Source organism: Ciconia boyciana, chromosome 13, assembly GCF_034638445.1.
Source record: "Ciconia boyciana chromosome 13, ASM3463844v1, whole genome shotgun sequence".
Taxonomy (NCBI): domain Eukaryota; kingdom Metazoa; phylum Chordata; class Aves; order Ciconiiformes; family Ciconiidae; genus Ciconia; species Ciconia boyciana.
Window position 1 is genome coordinate 9809538 of NC_132946.1, and position 6171 is coordinate 9815708.

General features: G+C 48.4%; 1 protein-coding gene across 11 annotated transcripts in view; it reads right to left on the reverse strand.

The window, feature by feature from the left end:
• The window catches only part of TMC5 (transmembrane channel like 5), a 33582-nt gene that overhangs the window by 26368 nt on the left and 1043 nt on the right, over positions 1-6171 (reverse strand). For 10 of the 11 annotated variants that reach the window (XM_072878185.1, XM_072878184.1, XM_072878183.1 and 7 more), the window contains exon 1: positions 1950-2110. The exons of the other annotated variant lie outside the window; for it this stretch is intronic. The gene's annotated coding sequence lies outside the window, so the exon portion shown is untranslated. Of the gene's footprint in view, positions 1-1949; positions 2111-6171 lie in introns of those variants that run through there. 11 annotated transcript variants of the gene reach the window in all.

The window sequence follows — 6171 nt, forward strand, 5'->3', positions numbered from 1 at the left end:
ACAGGAGTCTCATTCACAAGTTCAGTTGGAAAAGCTTATGAAAACTACACATACGGTCATTTTAGATAATAAATAGGGTTTTAAAGATACATGATGTTGTTGAACTAAAAAAAGGGCATTGTTCTGTGTGTAATTTCTAGTTTAACTTCCTGTTACGATATTGCCATTTCATTACTATTTGCACACGCAGCTTTTAAGATGACCCTGAGGGAAAAAAAAGCTATTCACAATATTCTAGCAAATCAACTAAGCAGCTAGAAAATGCCTGGGGGGAACCAGTCAGAAGAAAAGAGAACCAGTTTTGTTATAGGTTTCTCCTAACTCTTCAAAATCCTTACATGCAGTTTTCAAACTGTTGGACAAATAATTTCACATAAACTAAATACTTCTTTTTCAGACAAAATAAAGCTACATTAAAACGCAGTGTAACATGTTAGTATGTCAGGGTTCTATTCTACAATGAACATACAGAATCTATGGACTACACAAGTCACAATTAGAGGCTTTTTCACAAAAACGTGAAAGGGGACACCACTGCAGAGTGATAGTTCCTGTTATGTCAGCCCATACGGCCATACCATACGACTTTACCGCTTTCATGGCAAGAACAGAAGTCCTCCCAACAAGCTTAGTGGGGGGGGAGGGGGGAAGGAAAAGAAACTGAAATCGATTGCTTTGAGTGGAGTACTGACATAACAGCCTGGAACAGCTGCCATTTCAACTACGTTGCTTCGCACGGGCAGCCCACCGCTATCCTTCTCCTGTGCCAGGGCTGTGTCGCATGGGCAGGGACTGACGCGGCACCCACCCTTGAACCTTCGCACCTTGAACGTGGCTCTAGAGCTACCGACGGGCTGCTGCTGCTACGTGGAGCAGGATCGGGCTGCGGTCCGTCCCGGGACTGGCAGAGGAGACCCTAGTGACAGTAGGTCAGTGGAAGCACAAGTTAGCACAGCTCCCATGCAGTACCACGGACTGCTTGCAGGTTTGCTTGACTAACAGAGCATTACTAAGGGACAGAGACTTAACAATAAAATCTTGGATGTAAAGATTGGGCTTTTAGATGTACATTTAATCTTCTGCATAGAAACATTTCAACCTTTGTAGGCTAGGGCATAAAGGAAGAGACTGAAGAAAAAGAGAGTACTATTTAAATAGTATGCCCGTGTGTTTGGAGAGAGTGACAGAATGATCGACAACAAAGAACATGAATACTTAAACTGGAGATATTCCCCCCCTGTTTAATACAAAAGTACTTCTGGCTTCCTGTTACCCATCGTAACATACAAAACCCACAACCAGCTCTTTGGAAAACGCAGTGCCACATTCATTCACTAGCTAGCAGACTCCAACACGCAACCTGCACTAAAGCAAAAGCAGACGTCACGCTGCACGCTGGTGATCCCAGCAAGGCTGGTGCAACACCCCACAGACGGACGCGTGGCACACTGGCTAAATACATCAGGGAAGGATGTGGCTGTTAATCCCCCAGGGGACCAACCCTTCCAGCCGAAGACAGGGGAAGCTCGTATGTGACTAACGGGGCGACAAAGCTGCGAGGTGCCATGCAGCAGGGCTGACACCAAGGTCAGGGCACCGCTCTGCGTGGCTCTTTACCCCTCAGACAGCAGAAGCCGAGTCCATCCCTGAGCACGCACGCAGCCCGGCCCTACCAGTTCTATCGCTCTAAGCCACCCGCGAGCTGTTAGCTCGCAGAACCGCAGCCGCCGTCAGCCAGTTCGGGTGACTGCTCCAGGCCGCCTTCCAGCCCCGCCGCCGGAGCGCTGGTGCAGACCCTGCTGGGAGCCCAGCAAGCTCCAGCGCCCGGCCGCCGCACCGCTGCTCGCTGCCGGCGAGCCCGGCCCGGCCCGGCCCGGCCCACCGCCGCTGCCGGCGCAGAGCCGCGGCGGCCAGGGGCCCTGGCGCAGCCCCAAGCCCCGGCCCCTTACCTGCCTGCCGGCCGGAGAGGGCTGCCCGGCCCCGGCTCGCCCGCGCCAGGTGCCTCGGCCTCCGCCCCGGGAACCGGCACCCCGCCCCGGCGGCGGCTCCGCCCGGTGCCACCCCCGGCCCTGATGCCGGTGGGTGCCGCCGCGGCCGCCCGCTTCGCTTCGCTTCGCTTCGGTTCCCTTCCCCCCGAGCGGGCTGTGCAGGGAACTGCACCCCTCCGGAAAGGGGGAGCTGAAGTCCGGCTCCTGCAGCTCCAAGAGAGAAGGGGAAGCAACAACAAAGCAGTCCCTGTCGTGCTACCCGCGATAGAACACGTTGCTTTATTTCTGTCTGATCTCCAAGATATTCAGTCTCCTTCCCTCCATGAATTAAAGCATGCTTTGCTTTTGGCCTGGATCGCAATAACAGCGCAATAAAAGGACAGAGAGAAATGGTTTTCAGACACATGATGGGTTACCTTTATCCCTGGATCAATCATTTGTAGAGCAGAGATAAAGAACAATCTTGACTTCATGTATTTTTATTTGCATTACAGGAAGGCTCATCTAGGGGTGAAAAAAATAGTTCACACCAATACAGGCAGTAATTAGCAGCTCCTGGATGGGGAATGCAATACCAGCCCTGTCTTCCTGTACTCTGTAGGGACCAGAAGGAACAACTTCTCCTTTAGTGTGACACACAAACACTGACTTTTCTTGTCTTCCTCCTCTCCCTACATGTCTTCCTTTCAAGCAGACACGGGCAAAACTATGGACTGGACAAAGCTACAGCTGAGCACCAGGCAGGCTGCAATACAGAGAAGCCAATGAAGTGCTGGGGTGATGTCTCTTGCAGGAATTCCTGTCCCAAAGCAGCTCAGCAGGGATGCCTCCCTTACTTCAACTACTCTGTAGCACTGGATGTTGCCAGCTGGACTCAGGGTTACCCCAGCACACCCACCACACCATAGTCACTGCCAGGCTGGTGCCCAGTGCCCTTCCCAAAGGCTGATGGTCTCCTCTGAACAGAGAAGCATCCTCAAACTGAACGTGGGGCCCAACAGCCACCACCGGGACAGGCACATCTGAAAAGGGAAACAGGGTAAGGACAAGACTGGCTCTGCTGTCCCAGACCTGTGCTCTGCCCTTTTTCCTTTTTGCTAATACTGTACAGAATCGCAGAACCCCAGCCACTTCTGTGTTAATACAGCTTGTTACACCATTTTGGCATATTTTATCTTCCCAGAGAAAAACATATCTTAAAAATTCCAGCAACTATTCCTAAGTAACTTGTCTGGTCAGCAAGATTAAAAACCAAACAAACTAACGAAATATACCCCTGCCGATCTTTGGATTAAAGGCACCCTCACTAGCCAGTGGGGAATTGGTAACAAATCAATTTGCTCTGTGTTCAGAAGCTGTGCTGTTGTAATGGCTGAGGATCACCTTTACCAAATGGCTTTTAGCGCTTTTCCAGCTCCTAAACTGGGTAAAACATGTCTATCCTGTACCAGACACATTCAACATGGATTTAAGTGAAGTTTTCTAACACTACTTTAAGATTACTTTTTGCCCAAAGCAACATTCCTGGCATGACTGCAGAGGACTTGTCTGCAGATCTCTTGTACTGATCCAGGAGCTGCCTGCATGCTGCACAGGCCACAGGGCAAAGCACAGGGGTAGTCGAACACAAAATCCCCCCCAAATTAAAACAATCACTCAGAACTCCCCTGAATGTTTAGAAGCGTTTTTGAGCTGCGGCATTATGAAGAGGAACCATACGAAAGAAAAAGTGTCCTGGAAACACATGGTGTTACTAAATGTGACAGAGGGACCTCCAGCATCACAGGCAATGGTATACGGCACTGCAGTTTTCAGCACAGACTGAAAACTGCTGCTTTTGTGAATAAGGTACATCGGACAAATAACGCACAAGAGGAACCTACTGCACTCCCTGCGCGTGACTGTCGGGCTCTGGCAGAATCATCCATTGTCTCCTCCTCGGCATGCCTGTTTTCCCACCTGGGATTGCTGTGATCCATAAAATTCATTGAAACATTTCTAAGTGTCTAAAAAGCTTTCTCAACTGAAAAAAAGAGAGAATAGAGAACGTTCTCACAAAATTCCCGGGGAAGTCAATCTTGTTTCAATTCCTCCAATCTCTATTTCAATTTGTTCTCATGGGGTCATTAACCCAATACTTTTCTAGCACACGGAGTTTTGGAAAGTCTAATTAATCAGCAATCGTATTACTCACCTTTCTTCTTTGTATTCTTAGTGGTAAGAAAAGGAACATAAATAAAAAGCAAAACCGACACCCCAAATAGCACCCCTAGGGAAATCTTACACCATAAGTATTCCTATTTAAGGCAGAACTGGCCCTGCTCTATGTTCACAGCCAAACACAAAGATGGCCCACGCTTGGTTGGCTTCAAGGGACCAATAAAAGTGGGTACTTGGGCTCTGGTGGTGCAATACACATTCGTACCTGGCATATGAATCGCACACTTAGCATGAATGCTAAACGATACTAAATTATTTTTTCAGGAATGCTACCAAGGGGTTTCAATTTCCATCTCCTGAATTTTCAGGAATGATCAACTAGAAGTTGTTCAAATGAAGCCCACAAAATGTGACGCTCAACCAAGGAACCAAAACCACCCGTGTAACGGGCTTCACTGAGGTATCCACCTCTGTAACAAACGGGCCCAACCTGCGTGATCTCAAGCTGAAGCACAGCCCAGCCTCTCGGGAGGGCAGCAGTCATGCAGCATCAGCCTTTGCTACACAAAAAAATCCCACCTGGGAAAAATCATCCTGGAGACCTGTGAAAAGGAGAAGGGGAAAAAGCAATGGGCTCGGATTCCTGCCCTCTTCTACTAGCTTCCAGAGGGACCTTTGAAGGATAAGGGCAAGTTATAGCTTATTCTCATGCAAAAATAGCTAAAAACCATATCGGTTATATTCTAGACCGATCTACCAGCATGAAGGCAAGAACACCTACAAAGTGGTTGTGGCTTGTTTTTTTGAAGTAGTTCAGTCCAATAAGGAAGTTCCTGTGCTTTAATTCCACACCTCTGTATTTCACAACAATTCCCCTTAAGATATGTCTTTCTCATCTGCTAGTAACACATCAACTTACTGACCATAAACATGTAAATCTAAATTACTTTGAAAACTTACATTTTTATCACTAACATTCTATGGTTTTATTATGAAAACTGATTATCCACAGAGATTCTTATTGCTAATAAAGCAATTTGAAAGTCACATACCTGAGCTGATGACACACAGGTGAGAAGTTAAAAGATGTGCTCATTTATGTCTGATTCAACAACCTGAAACCTAATGATTAATTTTAAAAGTACTGCAGAAAGTGGATGAGGAATGTTCAGAAAAATCTGGTTATCGATTTAACTAGCAGTAGAATACAGTAAGAAACGCTAGAAATGCCTTTTTTTTCCCCCTACATGTAATACTGTGGAAACTACGGGAGGTTTCATTTTCTGCTTCATCACACATGCTGTTATTTTCACACTAAAGGCAAGAATTCTTCCAAGAAATAAGTCTCTCAGGGGTGTTTACTACAACTTAACACAAAAACCACCCTCACTGTCAGATGGAAAAAGAGATCCAAGCATCTACTGACTTTGTTTGCTCCGGTTCATACTCAGTTTTCACATTCACGGGTAAAGTTGTGTTGTTTCCACTGCCGCCCATGTCGCTGCACCCAGTCACTCAGAACAAACTAGGGAGTTTGGACCCATGACCTAATGGGAGTTGACCGAATATCGGTTTGCAAGAAGTTTTTACAGCGCCCAACGCCAGCACGGACATTCAATAGTAAGAGCAGACCTCGAAACAAAGCCTATTGCTGAGCCAAACGTCTGTGAGAGGCACCCGGCAGCCAGAACACCCCACCGCCCTGCAGGCGGGGTGCCTGGGCCTCGCCTCATTCTAACGGAGAGGGCGGTCTGCCAGCAGCATTTACACCCGGCTGTGTTTCTTCACGGTATTTTTTAAGAAAGCCCTGGGCAAGAGGAGTAACAAGACTCCGATGCCGCCAAATCTGAAACCCTTATTTTAAACCTACACGTTCACGGACACAAAGCGATGCCGTGGAGGGAGGGGGGCCAGGACTAAAGGCGGGGCGCTCGGTGCAGGAGGGAGCGGGCCCTGCGCGCCTCAGCCCCTCCCCTCGGCGGGGCGACACACGCCGCGCCCCCGAGGAGCCCCGCGCCGGGGC